Genomic DNA, 16376 nt, shown 5'->3' on the forward strand with positions numbered 1-16376 from the left:
GAGCCAATGAAAGGAAATCTGAAGCTTGGCTGCTGCTCATCCAATTTTGTGTTAAAACCCACACTTGGGAAATTCCTTTTTAATTGGTCCCTCCAAGGCCCGGAATATTTATATGTGTGCATAAGGTGTCAAGACCTGAACATGCCAAGCTAAATCGTCCACCTTATCTTAAAAAGATGCCTACAGAAATGTTTAGACAGAGTTATTTCACTGATGTCTATATCAAGAAGATGTTTTGCCATTTCAAAGGACATGCAAAGCATGAGAGAGGAAGGAAGAGTGGTTCTCTGATAGCTTTGCTAGCGAGAGTGGCGTGACAGTGAGAGACAGCAGGCTCACATTAGAAAAATTAGGTTTCCTTCCTATCTAAGCCTGTTACTAAGCCCGGTTCATTTAAATCTTTCTAGGTTTCTGTTTACTCACCTGTAAAACAGAAATAATGTTTTTCTGAAATTCCTTAGAACTCTTTTTTTTTTCCTTGAAAATGACTAACCCTTTCATTTTGACAGCATCTTTCTTCTGCATAACTTAGGGAAACAGGACACTGATTGTCCATACGGTCTAAATTCAGGCACTTAATTCATGTTATGTGCTTTGGGAAGAAGCAGGCTACTGCGGAATGGATTAAGAGCACCTAACTTAAGAGATGCCATCATCCCAAGAGCTTGCATTGGCCCATAAGGGATTTCCAGGGGGAGGAACAGGACTGTATGCAGAGAAAAAGCGACATTCTCTGAGTTCGCGACAGCAAGTATCGGAATCAGTAATTCAGTGCTATTTGTAAACTCAGTATTTGTGAGGGCTCTTCCCTTCCCACTCCTCGATCTCAGGCTGAGCAACACCAGGGCTGTTATGAGTCACTGTGCCATTCTCCAAGAGAAGGGACGGTGCAATTCTTTCTTTTAACAGCCTACGTGAGGTTTGATGCTCATGGCAAAATGATTGCAGTCATTACCTCCCTCCATGGACCCTGTTGTTTTGAGCATACAGGGCATACTCAGGGTCACTCTTGCTACAACCCCATATCCCCTCCTTGCTCTTCCAGGACAAGGTCATAACAAGGACAGGTTATGAAGGAGCTTGGAGCTGTCTGTGTGTAGAGCAGACAGGCTGCATCCACACCACACAGGCACTGTAGCATGGTGCCATGCCATGTTTCCATCTGTAAAGACGCGGTTCCCAAGAGGTGCCCTGAAGCTGTAAAACATCATTATTGTTGTTTTCTCTTACTGGTTTATTTTTAAAGTTTCTGAAATAATGCAAGGGCTGTGCTGAGGTCCACCAACGCATTATTTCTGTAGTACAACCTGAAAATATGCATTCCCCAGCTGGGCAGTGTTAAGAGGCTGGGTGAGGTGTGTGAGGGTAGGAAGCTCACTAGAATAGTGTTGGCAGACTGCATAAGGCAAAGTGACCCAAATCTGGAGCAGCTGCATCCTTACAGTGTTTCAGTTGCTGTCCCTGGAACAGCAGTTGTGTTTAATTCTGCAGAGGACTCAATTCACTCCCACAAAGAAGCCAAGAGCAAAATAACTTTCATGAAATATGGACACTGAGGACACCAGGACCAGGAGGGAAATGAGGATCTACGTTTTACAATGGTGGAAATGTACCCAGTGGACCCTGGCTCCCAAGTCCCACCAATGTCCGACTCTGTTGAAGCCACAGAGACAAGGTTTGGTTTCTTCTGCGAGAGCAACTCTAGGCAAAGGAAGAAGAAGGCGGAGAGAAAAATAAGCGAATTAAAATTCTCCCAAATGTCTTGCTGCAGCTCTGTTCTTTGGTAATCTATGGTCAGACAAAAATGGGTGATATAATTTAGTCAGTGAGTAAGAATAAGGCATGGGGAAGTGGTGTCTGTACCACATCTGCCCAGCTCTTCTTTAATAAGATGAAGATAACACAGTTTGAGGATGTGTTAATATTTCAGTACAGGCTTTTACTTTGGAAGCATTCAGACGACGACTTGGTAAAGGGCTTTGCAGAGTAATTTCCCTTTCAGAAAGGGCAATTAAAACTGCAGTACTCTTATCTCCTCACAACTTATATTGTTTTAGAACCACAGGACAAAAAATATTGCTGAATGGAATTTCTGAAGGATTGGTAGAAATCAATATAATGTATCTTTTGTGTTAAATGCCTTAGAATCTATTTTCCTGCAATATAAATACATTTATAATATCCCTAACTCTGATAAAATATCATCTTGATAATCTATTCAAACACCTAAGAGACTTCAGTTTCTGTTCTGACATGCTCTGAATTTCAGTTTAAAAATGCATTCTGGTTTAACTGTCATCAATAGCCTAATGCAATCTCAAAGAAACAGGCATAGGCTATTCAAATATGCTTCCAATATAAGTCGGAGATTGTCAGACAAAGAAAAAAATAGCTTCACAGTTAAAGACATAAATGTCAAGAAAGAAGAAGAAGAAGAAAAAGTGTGGGAAATTCTGATTTTTTTATTACATTTTTCTGGTTTGGGTCAATTAATCATAAATCATCATAATTTTAATAAAAATAGTCTACAAAGCACAGTTAAAAAGCATGACTTAGTTCATCAAGATCTAAGAGGGTCTTTCTTTGCTGTTGAAATTTTAATTATGCACTCTTTCAATATTTATAAGTCACCTCATTCTTTAAATCTTGAGGTGAGCCACACATTCACAAGATTTAAAAATAGGAAAGACAGTAAATGTAGGGTGCTTTCCTGTATTTAAGCATTTTCTTGTATTTAAGTATTTTCTTGTATTTTCTTGTATTTGAGTATTTGCAATACAAGTCTCTCTCTCTGCAGTCCTAAGATCTAAAGCCTTACTGCCATAAAAACTGAAATTCTTATGGAACTATGTGACTTCAGCAAGTGAAAATTTATGAACCATGCCAGGTATTCCAAACCTCAAAAAGGAATTATGCGCTATAGTTGCTGCCTGTTATTAGAAAATGGAGTTTTAACTTCCCTAACAGATCAATGTTAATAATAGTTATGTTACTAGTATCTTAATAGTCCACTCAGCAGTGAAATCTCAATTAGTGACTACAAACTACAGAACAAATTATAAACATTAATAAAACCATTTAGATTTTTGTTTTAAATCTCAGATCACAAGTTTCAAGTTGTCCTACCTAACAAACTAATTTTGCAAAAAGATGTAAATCTTCACCCTGCTATTCCTTCTCTTATATGACAGCATTTTATTTACAGCCAGAGTTCTGAGGCTCAGGGTGAAGTCTGTAAGTAGCCTGGCAATTCTTAAACTGTAACTGTAAACCCCTTCTTTGTAGCAAACATTTTTTGCAGCTTTCCTCCTCATTTTGTAGAAAAGCAAAAGTTACAGTATCAGACTAAAGACCTATTCGTGCTGTCACTGATATCCCTGTGTAAACGGAGAAATCTCGGCTTTGAAGGACAAGATTGAAAAGGCCATGTAAGACATAGGTACTTTTCTATTGCAAAAATATTTGAAAGCCTTGCAATCCTTTTTTTTGCCTTCTGTTAGTCCCGCAAAGGTCATGCTCAGCAGCGTGAGGGGGACAGAGAGAGAAGCTGTGGCAATTTGCCTTGAACAAAAGATGCGGTTCTGATAGCGGGATCATGTAGCTCGGTAGTTTCGTCACCATTCGGCTGCTTGTAGGAGTTCCTGTTCACCAAAAGGCACCTTTAAGCTTTTTGGCTATTCTGCGTATTTCCTTTTCTGCTAAGCATATTATGATTGGCGGTTGGGTTGTTTGGGTTTTTTGCTTAGGCCCACTTTTTCTGTTTTTATTTAACTTGTGACTAGACTTTTCCATGAGAACCAGAAAGTTCTAGGTTAAGATCGAGATCTTAATTTTCATCTTGGTAACTCCCTTGTGTTCTGCTTATTTATGCCAAATATTACCTCTTTTTGGTGATACAACTATGGGCTAACTGGAGCTCTGAGTTGATATATTTACTGTGCACGCTTTGAATTCACTTTTCCCCTTCTCTGAAATATTCCCAAAGACATAACCTTCAAGTCACACTGAGCATCCCTCCAAGAGTCTGGGAGGGAATTAGGGTATTGAGAAATGGCAAACTTTCTTTAATGAATCGTGAGATCCTGAAGGGCCCTTGACATCCACTGAGATCTCAGGGATATTGTGGCAGCACCCAAAAGGAACTAAGAGAAGAATGTTTCTTGAGGAAGCTTCTTGTCAGAAGCCTTTACTGTAGGATGCCTTTCCATTTGGAAATTTCCAGAAGTTTGCAAATCAGAGGATCATGAAAACCCCAGGGAATCTGATTACCTGCAAAGCAGAAGCCATACACCTGCCCTGGAAGCGTCTGGATGAGATGAAACAACAGGGTGAGAAACACTCCCCATTTTGAGCTAAAGCATTCAACAAAAGTCCAGGCACATAATTTGTGTGCTTGATCTGCCTCCAACCCAAAAATGTGTGATGGTTTTCTTGTCAGAGTGGTGCCTAGCTTCAGTTTCTAGGCATTAAATCCTGTGACCTTTTTCTCTGCTACATTGAGTAGAACTTTTGTGTATTACTCCTCCGTGCTGTTAACGGAGGAAACATGCTGATGTTGTTAGACTGTTTAGGTTTGTAGCAGAGATGCTCTGTGAGGATAGATGGCCACTATTCTTTAATGTTTCTGTCCGCCAAATAATATGCAGATTTATGGAAAGCACCCAGCGTACAAATCCTTAACCTCAGATGACAACCCACGAAAACGAATATAATTCAAGTAATAAATATTAACTGCTAAATGTTTGCTCTACCTACATTTGTATGAGGGGACCTTTCCTCCTACAGATTTCTTTACCTGCTTCAACATTGGTAAGTCCCTGCAGAATGCAGCCAGAGATGATATTTCTTAAATGAACAGCAATAAAAATTCCCCGTAGTAAGTTTAAATCCTGATAATGGTGCACTTTTATTGCATTGTACTGAACTTTTACCAATCAGTCCAATTATGGGCTAATTCGTTCTCATCACTTTGGAAAGCTTTTTTTTTCAAAGCCCTATCTGATTTTTTGCGTGTGAAATGCTTACAAAGGGAAGTTAATAAAAGAGCGGTTCATCTGCATATACAAAGAAAGATCATAATATAAAAAATTGCCACATTAGAGAAGTCTAGACCTTGACTATCTGTCATATATTTTTATAGTGTCTTATCACTGTGCTATCTGATTAAGTAGTGAAATGGTTAAGATAAATGAGACTTAATTAGCGGAACTGATACCTGTCTATTGCAAGTCTTACATTTGCATCTGGGAGCTCTGATTTTCAGAAGTGGGACACGCACGCCTGCAGTCCTTCTTCCCTTTGAAATCAATGGGAGTTTTCCCTGCAGTGAAAACAAATGTTCAAGGTTTCACCCAAAGCAAACTGAAACTTTTGCTGTCTACTCATCCCTTTCACTCATGAGCTAAAAGACAGGGAGACAAGCAAATACTGGAACTCCGAAACGGAGGGAGAAGAGGAAGAGCTTAGACTTGACTTTTAATACGTCAGGTTGCAGAGCTCAACAGCATGCAGAGATAAGTAAGTTGTGTCAGGAAAAGGGTTGATGCAGATTATTTTCTCTCTGAAACAAAAGTGACCAAAATGTGGCTTGGTTTTTTTCAGCTTTGCTTGTGGAGCAAAGTATTTACATTTGAGCTCAGGGATTAGATGGCCAGTTGCCATTGGTCTCAACTATTTCAGTAGGAATGGGCTGTACCATAACTTCCCCGCCAAATGCTCTCTGTGCAGAACAAATGATTTACCACAGAGCTCAGAGATGGGGTATTTACATTCATTTAAGTTTGGTATAAACATTTACAGAACATTAGGAAAATACCAACATTCTCAGCTAAATGTCTGACCACAATTATTTCTGATGAATAAATGGCTTGTAGAACAACTCTGAGACGAGTTTTTCTTTCTTTTTCCTCCCAAACCAAAAGACTTTGAAAAAACAGTGCGCTACACAGCTAAACCCACTGTGCAAAGGTTCACATAGAGTTAAAGAAAACCATAGATGTTTGTGAGATTAGGGAGTGAATATCTAGATTAAACCAGTTTATGTCGTCCTTCATCTGCTGTTCTGTTTTTTTCCTTCAAAATCTCACCTTCAAATCTGACCCCGACAGACGTGCCTAATTCAGTGAAGATGCTTTGTGCTGACCAAGTACTTTTAAAACCAAATATTATGAGCTGGCCACTGCACAGGTACTTTTCCCACTGGAAACGATGGCATGAGGGTTGTTGACTACAGCATAAGAGACTATTTACTAAATATTTCACAGGGATGCCTGGCTGTGAGGATAAGGAAGCCACTCAAAGCTACCTAGAACTACCTGGTCTAAATTCCACATTTTCTCCTTAATTTAAGCACAACAGGCAAATGTATTCTTCCCCACTCTCTCTTTTTTATTTTTTTTTTAAGCATACCACACACAAAAATCACAGACACAAAGACTTCTGTTCAGTGCTGTTTGTGGAGCTCTTCTTCTCATGGCCAATTCATCTTCATGTTAGAGGCTACATTAACCTCTCTGGACAGCATATTCTAAAGGGCTCGGCAGTGACACTCCTTCTTATTTACGCTAAAGGAAGGGTTCATGTACCTGGGAAAGACAATTTTGAGGCAACACTGAGAAATCAAGATCCAAGAATTCAGAGCAAGACATGTGCAGGCACTTCCTAACTTAATTTTTTAAGAAAATCAATCAAATTATAATCACCGTGATTCCACAGAAAAAAATATCAATGTTCACAATGCTGTTTTCAGAATATTTCTCATAGCCAGAGCAGTACAGCAATTGTAGGACTCATTTAACACGTCAGAAAGAGTTCTAGTTTCAGCTCTGACAGAGCAGGGAGCCGAACCTGATTTTCAGGCATCTCGGCTGAACATGTAATTATGAGTCTATTGAATATTCTGGGATGTGTCTTTCTTGGTTTGGGGGGCGATTGTGTCGGATTAGATTTTTTTCATGACAGTAATTTAAAACATCTAATGAAAACAACTTATTAGTACTGCAGCATTTATGACTGAAACTGTATTCTCTTTTTCTGCAGTCCCCCCCTATTCCTTTGGGCCTGTTCTTCATCCAAATACACTTCTCCCTGTGAAAATAATGGGTACAAGGCAGATGATGATAACTAAAATCTCTCGGCACTCCTGACCATTAAAACACAATTCATTACTCCTTTCCCCAAACACCCTAATTTGAAAGTGTTAACTGTTGATCTGCTTCAGATACCAGATCCCACGAAAGGCAAATCCTCTTGTTCAGTGGGGGACAGAAGTCTGTGAGACTCGTATTGAAGCTTGGAAGCATCAGCTTGGGAGGCATCAGGGCCTGGGAGCATCAGGGCCTTCATGGTAGAAGACGACACCTCCAGGTAGAAGGAAACCCCATCCTACGGGGTTTAAAGACATAAACAGAGACCGAGATGTAAAGCAAGTTTTTGGTCTGGGTTTGTTTTTCACACAGTACTATGGCCAATTAACCTCAGCTTTGAATTCCTGATTAATACGCTTACCACTGACATCATTTTGCATAGGAACATACTATTTCATTAAAAGAGAACAAAAATGTCACTAACACCCTGCATCACCTCATGAGCTATTGAGGTCAAGCTACTTCACAGGGTTAAAAAGCAGAAAGAAACAGACGGAAAATGAGCTCCAAGCATTTAGGTGAGGCTCAGATGAAAATCGAGACCACTTCTCTCCCGCTTACTTCACAGCACAGTGAACATAAACTGAGTTTAAAAGCATGAATGCATCACAAAGGTAGCATTTTACACTCCTTATCCGAAGGTGCAAAAGACTGCATGACAACAGGAACACTAGTGAATCCTGTCTGAAAAGTTGCACGCACGTTCAGTGAGGGGCTGTTGGAGGGAATTTTAATGAATTCAGGATTTCTGTCTCCAGTAACTTGAATCATCAGGTCTTCCCCAAAAATGAAGAATATTCATGCTTACAATAATTAATACTGAACAGGAGATTTATATCAATCTGACAGGAGATGAAATTAACTGTGCTTTCATGTACAATTTTAAGTAGGTCAGATAAGAACATCTATTGTAACCAACTTTTATTTTATAGATAGATATACTCTGACACGTACAGACCCACACTTACACGTTATGTATGTCTATAAAAATCTCACACACACAGCAGAATCTCCTTAACCTCACATTTGCAAGCTACCCATTTCTTTCCCCGGAGCTCCCCACTCTTCCCCTCATTGATTCATAGGCTCTAAGGTCAGAGGGGGTGGTTGCGATATAGCCAGATGTTCTGCAAACACAGGACTTAGAATACCACACTGTAATTCCTACATTGCATCCTGTCAGTTGAGGTTGGGCTGGAGCATATTGAAAATATTTATATAAAACAGCCTCCTATGCTGCATTGATTTTTCTCTAAATTTTATTCTTTTCCCTCCCTACTTTTACAGAGTTAGGCTGGATCAGCATCAGTGATTTAAAAGTGCTTCCTCTTTTAATAACATTTCCCACTAAGTAGTGAGAACAATAGTAAGAATACAACTGACACAGGGAAAAAAAAGATATCAGAATATGGCATTGATGTGATGGGGTTTCAGTTAACTTAGCTCTCTGAAGGTGTTCATTAGTTGTTGTTCATAGCAGTTGGTGCTTCAGAATTGAATTCCTTCAACAGGTAATGGAAATGCAAAGAAAAGATGTCTCTATCCTGCAGTGTAATCTACATGCACATTTTTAACACCAACCTAAATTATAAAGAAATGATCCGTATTTTGTTTCAAAGTATGCAGGCTCCTTTTCAGTGATGCTGTTTTACCTATTTTCTAAAATGAAAAATTAAACCTGTTTTTAATATTTATTTAAGACCTTAGCTGTTGGCTGTGTTAACATATGGCTGCTTGAATAAAATAATTTATTTGTGTGTGAATCATCTAGGGAAAACATTAAAACCTGAAACCAAACTCTGAAACGTTGTTTGCTAATGGTTTAGGTTAAATGTCTTGCTCTACTTTTTCAACATCTGTTTTCTTCCTTGTTGAAAAAGTGGAAAGAAGGGGAACTGGAGAAGGAAGAAATAGGAAAAATATTAATAGACACAATTTGGGAAGAATCATTAAAAAAATTAGTTTAGTTGATTAAAAATGCTGGCAGTATTTTTTATGGAAAATATATAAATCTTGTTTTGAAATACTAAAGCAATCTCCCAGGCACATGCCTGAAGTTATACAAATGCTACAGCTATGTGACATAGTGACATAGTTACTAACCAACACCGTGTACTTAACTAATCATGCACATAATCATAATCATGTCCTTAATTACTTCCTGAATTGGGGACCAGTCCAAAGCCCCTGTAACTCCATGGCAAGCCTCTGTGTGGGATTTTAGTTAGTTATCAAAGCGATTTCCTAGTCTTGCTCCCTAGTCAACAGAAAGAGATAACAGGATCAGAGACATTTCATCCCACCAGCAATCCAAGTGTCCTCCTGACCCCACAGCTCCTGTGGTTCAGCTTCAAGGAGACAGTTCTGCAATGCTCTTACATTGGATATTCCCCACCCTGGGGCTGGAACCAATTTTTGGGGTGATTCTCCTCTGGTTGAAGAGTGTGCAGATGGCCCTGGGAGCTTGCAGGAGAAAAAAAGATGCCACCAGTGTTCAGTAGATATGGAAATTAGATAAAGTGGACTCATATTGGATATTTAGTTGGACTGTTGCTCCTAAAGAAGGTTCCCCAGTTAAGAGTCTGAAGGTAGGTGGGATGAAGACCTACACTGTTGAGCTTGGGAGGGGACCTGAACTATCCAAACTTTCAGCCAAAGCAGTGAAGCTAGTGAAATGGGAGCCAAGCACTTGAAGGGCTCTGAGTGTATAATAATTACATGGTGTAATTCCCCTTGCGTGTGAACAAAAAATGTATCACAAAAGCAAGGGGAGAGAGAATCAGGACAAGCAGGTTGCTTTTAATTTTTTTTTTCTTCTTAAGAAACTTCATTAAAAAAAAGTCCCCTCTGGTAGCTGCAACCTTAACTTATCACATGAGAATCAACAAATGAAACCAAGTGAGAAAAAAAGTGAAATTGTCTAGACTGAATGAATTACAGACAGCATGGTGAAAAGTAAATTGGGAAGTTTAGCATTCTTTCATTTTTAATAACCTGAGGTGTTATCAATAATGTCTGCAATTAATTTTTTTAAGATGTTCATTTTAGATCAATAGTATCCCTATGAAACAGCCAAGGCCATTTATCGTATTTAAAACAGTAAAGTCCCAACTCCATGGTGAAATTGTACCAATGGCAATCTTCTGTTTCTTTTTTTTGTGATGACATCAGCCAAATATATATTAAAAAAGAAGTTGATTTGGTGCATTTCTCTTCATCTCTTCTCCTCCTCTGTAGTTATGCATTTGAAGTGTGGAAAATGAGTGTTTGGGAAGCTAAGAACAAGTATTCCTGAAACTGTTTAACTTCTGATTCTCAGGGAAGTTATTTTCTGTAGAGGTGCTAAAAATATTAGCCCTCAGAATAGCATGAGCTGACTGTTGCAAACACTGTAATTTAAAGACTTGTGTGCTCTTGGGTCGTGTTTAATAGTTTCATGTGGGCATTTTAGGTTTTTCCCATGAGATACTTTTTCTTGAGATGCGGGCTTTGATTCAGTTGACAGAAAAATAATAAATTCAATAGTGCGTATATATGGGTTTTCTGTTATAAACATGAGGGCAAATTCTCAACAGAGGTGCACGGGTCTCTCTTCCCAAAATAAAACAGCGCTGCCCATAGCAGAGTCAATCTCTGGTGGATCAGACCCTTAAATGGCTTTGCAGCTAAATGAAGCTACATCCCTTAGTGGGGGAACTGATCCTGTCAGCCCCTGCAGGTAAATGACTGCTTTTGAAACCGATGTCAAATCAATGACAGTCCCGAGCATGAAACTATAACATTTGCAGCCTGCTCTGTACATGGCCCAGGCTGTTGGTATTTAGATCCTGGACTTCATATCTCACCTTTGTGATTGCAGCATAAGTGGAGCAACTACCATTTTGCTATACAGCTGCTGGAATAAAGTGCTGCAAGATCACGGCTGGCGCAAACTCGAGTACAGTCCACACCTTTCTGCCTTATTTTTTTCTTTTTAACACCCTATTCTTTTCTTCCTGCTTCCTTTCTCAAAGAAATGCTCAGTGAATAATCCTAGAATCATCACAAAGACTAGAAACGTCTCCGTAAGCACCCTTAGCATTACAACAAAGCAAAAATACCCAAGATGACCTAAGACATATTTCTTTACGGTTTTGTCTAGAAGGCTTAGTTTTACAAGGGATCCACCCTTCATATTTCCTTTGTTGTTGTTTATTATGATCATATAAGAAAGCAAGCACTGCTGTATACAACACATAAGAAAACGTTAAGAGAAACTTCGAACAGGCTGAACCATAGTTCCTCATTTGAAGGGAGGGGAAGAAGTAAAGAAAAATTAAAGTTTAATTTTTTTTCCTTGCTACTTATGTGGGAGAAAAAGTGCCCTGCTCTTATAAGATGGTTCTACCTGTTGTTTTGAATGTGATATGCCTGGGAGACAGTATGGAGCTAACAATTTGCTTGTACATTAAGAATGATTTTTCTATATAGGAAACCTGAAGACTATTCATTTTTTTGTGACTTTAATGTTTTTGATATCTAAAGTTCATGAAAAAGCCATGTAATTGGTACAGAACTTTTTTTACTTGCATCAAGCCCCCTAATCTTTGAACATTAGAATAATTGTGCATCTAGCCTGGGGTAAATTAGTTTCTTCAGGGTTTTTTTTTCAACTTTCCAGCATTATTTATTTTCAATTTGAAATTCTTTTAATATCAAAGTGGGTGTAATTAATTCTCTGTTTCTGATGATCTGAAAATTAAAATGAAAAATTACAAATAATATATCAAAGAACTTTCATAAAATATACCTGACCAAAATAGTTCAGGTTTACTGAACCTACACATCAATTTTTGCGGGGATTTTTTCCCCCTCTATATAAAAGCCATGCTTTAGTGCCATCTAGTGCACTGAGAAATCACGAAAGAAACTTCCCTGGATGTTTCTGCTCTTGCCTTGCAATAAACATTTTAAAACTCTAGATTAGAGCCATGCCTATCATATTAAGTAAACGGTGAAATAACTCTTAATTACCTATTTGGAGCCTGACTATGTATGACCCATGGTGAGTGTAAAGCAAGAGTTTCAGGTCTTCTCTCGCCAGCCATCACTGAAACTGAAAAAGACTCAGCAGTTCAGATTTAATCTCCTTTCCTCTGGAAAATCAGAGACGTCTCAAAAGAATTCTAGCTCTCAGCTAAATATCATAAGCTTGATACCTAACTGTGGGATACACAAAATATGGTGTACGCAGAGCCTGGGTTTCTCCTTTTCCATAACTGAACATTAACTGTCCTGATGCCAGAAAAAAACGAAAGCAAAAATACCAAAAGCCCACTGGTGCACAGTACAGCTAGTAAGAATAAAAATGTGACCACATATTCAGTATCTTTCCTCTCCTGGGGTTTTTTGGGTTGGGTGGGTTTTTTTTTTTTTTCAGATTTTGTCAAAGAAAAATGAAAACTGAGCTTGCAAGCCCAGGAAAAAAAATCTGAATCATGTATCAGCAGGTGAGAGATGCTGCCCTGGATTGCTCTCTGTTATATTCAACTCATGATGGCCACCCCAAGAGGAGAATTTGGGCCTCAGCATCTGTCCAGATAGTTGTCTTACCAATGCTCTCTTTGGGTTTTGGAGTATTACATTTGTTATCAGCATAGGCATGGTGATGGCGTGTGTGTGATTCATAAATAGCTAGGAAGGTTTGAGAGGTTAGAGGATTTGATTAGATGATCTGAGGTTAGATATCTGTATTGGAGAGGTTAGGTGATCTGCTGAAAGCGTTCAGATCTTTGGAGATCGAGACACTGATTATCGGCATGGATTTTACGGCAGGTACATGCAGGTTGTCAGGTTTGACAGTTCCAGTGCTTGCAAGCAGGTGGAAGATTTCTTACCCCAAATCAGGGAAAAATCGCTTCCCTGGAACTTTTACTATTGAAAGGAAAGGTGGTAGTTTTGATCAAAAGGTGAGACTTATTCTAACAGTCTTGCAAAATTGATAATCTGTGCTGATTCCCTATATGTGTCGCTGATAAAGATTTGTCTACCTTTTGTTTTAACATGAACTTTGAGTCCAGTACAACAGAACATTTTTATGTAAAAGCCAGATATCTGCAGTGCGGTGTCCAAGTTCATTGCCTGGGTGACTCAGTAACAGCTGAGGGTCAGGGCAGAGGCATAGGAAAACTGTAAAACTTCCCCAGAAGGAAACCAGCCACAGCGGGTGGCAACTTCAGCATCATGTTAGGCCATTACAACAACTTTTCCAAAGTAGTAATAATAATAATAATAATAATAATAATAATAATAATAATAATAATAATAAATATTTCTTCTGCCTTAGGCCTTTTTGGTGACCAGCGAGCAGAGCTCAGGTGGAGTTCAACTGAAGCACAAACTCCGTCTCTGAGACAGAACAATCTGCATCGCTGTGGTGCCCCGACGTCCTCTTGGAATTCCAGGTGCAAAGTCATGATAGTAATCCCCTTCCGAGAAAGAGCGTGCTGGGTAGCGGTGCCGGGGGGAGGATGGGAAAGAGGAGAGGAAGGAAGAGGGCAGCGCATCAGATGATGCCTCCACTTCTCCAATGGTAAGAGGGACCATGAGTAAATTCTTCACGCTGATGGTTACATGACTTTCAGACCCCATGAACTAGATGTACCTGTCCTGAAATGATAAGGTCCTTTCCCCTCCAAACACAACCTTCAGGAATGTCAGAAGCTCTGCTTACTAGTCGCTGCCCTGCTCCTGCCTAGTAAAAAGAATAAAATAATGGTGAACTTGTTAAGAGAAATGCATTTGTCAGCACTCTGAATTTTAATGTGAACAGGCAGCGGATCTCAGTGATAAAGAAAAAGTCTAATACGGATGGTAATTTTGCAGAGACCTTGCTAACATGTGTTATCCACTGGCTTTCTTTTGTTCACTGCTGTGAATTATCAACTGACTCAAGGCAATAGAGGGAAAAAAAGTTATATTTCTCACTGTGTCACTTTCCTAACGTCATCTGAAGCTCATCGCAATAATTTAATTTTGCAGAGAAAGCATAGCGTTTATTACATTTCTGCCCCCCTTCTCCCCCAGCATTTTTTAGACAGGTACTGAACAGTGATGTACCAAAAGTTGTGATTCACGGTTAGCTGCAGGGTTCCACCAAATGCCAAACAAATTCATTTCTCTTGGAACAAGAGGAAACCATCACATTTCCTAATCTTCCAGAAAGGAAGCTTGATCCAACACATGATCAGAACCAGCCATTACCAAGGAATATACAAGGAGCCCTGCAGAAAGCTTGTGATTAAACAACCCAAGGGAAACTTTCCTCTTAACCTTTAGCAGTTATAGGTAGACATAGCAATATTTTTCTAGGCAAAGCATCTCATTTAAAAATAGGGGGTTTATACAGCATGAATAGTCATTACATTCTGAGATTGTTACTTCTATGGCAAATGGGAACCTCTGATGATGATTAGGGATGCTATTTTGCTAGAACCTAATTGCAGAATTGCAGCAAATGTACTGAAGGAGTGTATTCATGCTGTTCAAATTATGAAACTTCGGATTGTTAGACCCAAGCAAACAGCTACAGAACAAAGATGTAGTTCCTTCCCTGATTCATTTTAAATGTCCAATAGTTCAGGTTAAAATAATTTCTCTTAATAATCCTGAGCCATTTTCCTGTATCTTGCTTCAGTTTCCCCATGCAGTAAGGAATTCCCCAGGTTCCACATGTGAAAACAAATTTCCTTGATCAGCTGTAAATGCGTTGTCTTCTACCACTATAGTCTCAAAAGTTGTCTCACTAAAGCTCTTGTCGCTAGCCACAGTTTACACCACTCAGGAGAATTTAGCCCATTGACTCAACCTTTCTGTACACTGGAAATCTCCGCTGTCCAGCACCCCTAATTTAAGCGCCACTTCTGGAAAATGTGGAAAATAACCTTTAAAGTCATCATTAAAAGTATTGCTGGGAGTGTCACATAAATATCTTATTTACACAAGCATTGAATACCATATGTTCAGAGGAAGATGTGCCAAAAACTGTTAATTACACTGTTACTTAATGCCAATCAGGTAATTACACTCAGCCCACTTAAATACCCTCTGCAATCTGGGTTGCCTCAGCAGCTGAGGAAGAATTAGTGCCACACCATAATGCACATCAGTGCCCTTTCCTGAGGGCACTAGGTATTGAACCAATCTTCTGAATACAGACCCAAACCTCGCAGCCCATTATTTCCTCTGTTCCTCCTCCTCCATTTTCTAGACGCTTTTCTCTCTGCTCCACTCAGACACTCAGGAGCTTTTTCCCCAACCCAGAAACACCTGAAAGAAATTTTTTGCTCTCTTAAAATCTTCTCCCTCCTTTAAATACTTTCTGTCCTTGTAGTACTCAGCTGGTCTACAGGTTATCTTCTGATTCCTGGGAGAGAGGTAACCATCACTTGCTGAACTCGGCCCATCTTGCTGCCAAAGGGCTGATCAGTCACAATCACAGAATCAGAGAATCACTAAGGTTGGAAAAGACCTGTAAGTTCATCAAGTCCAACCATCAACTAACACCACCATGCCCATTAAACCATGTCCCACAATGCCACGTCCACACATTCCTTGAACACCTCCGGTGATGGTGACTCCACTACATCCCTGGGCAGCTTATTCCAGTGTCTCAACACTCTCTCAGTAAAGAAATTTTTCCTAATATCCAGTCTAAACTTCACCTGGCGCAACTTGAGGCCATTTTCTCTTGTTCTGTCACTCATCACTTGGGAGAAGAGACCAACACCCACCTCTCTGCAACCCCCTTTCAGGTAATTGTAGAGAGCGATAAGGTCTCCCCTCAGCCTCCCCTTCTCCAAACTGAACAACCCCATCTCCCTCAGCCGCTCCTCATAAGACTTGTGCTCCAGACCCCTCACCAGCTCCGTCGCCCTTCTCTGGACATGCTCCAGCACCTCAATGTCTTTCTTGTAGTGAGGGGCCCAAAACTGAACACAGTATTCGAGGTGCGGCCTCACCAGCGCCGAGTACAGAGGGACGATCACCTCCCTGCTCCTGCTGGCCACACTGTTTCTGATACAAGTCCTTGCCGGGGTTACTCGGTTGAGTACTTTTACCTGCACCTCCATTTTGAACTATTTGCTTAGCACTGATATGCCTTGTTCAGCAATAGGATTTCTGCTCAAATCCTTTTCTATTTCTCGAATCAATTCCTGGACAGAAAGCCAATGCAGAGGCAATGTACAAGCG

This window comes from Gavia stellata, chromosome 4, assembly GCF_030936135.1.
Source record: "Gavia stellata isolate bGavSte3 chromosome 4, bGavSte3.hap2, whole genome shotgun sequence".
NCBI classification, from domain to species: Eukaryota; Metazoa; Chordata; class Aves; order Gaviiformes; family Gaviidae; genus Gavia; species Gavia stellata.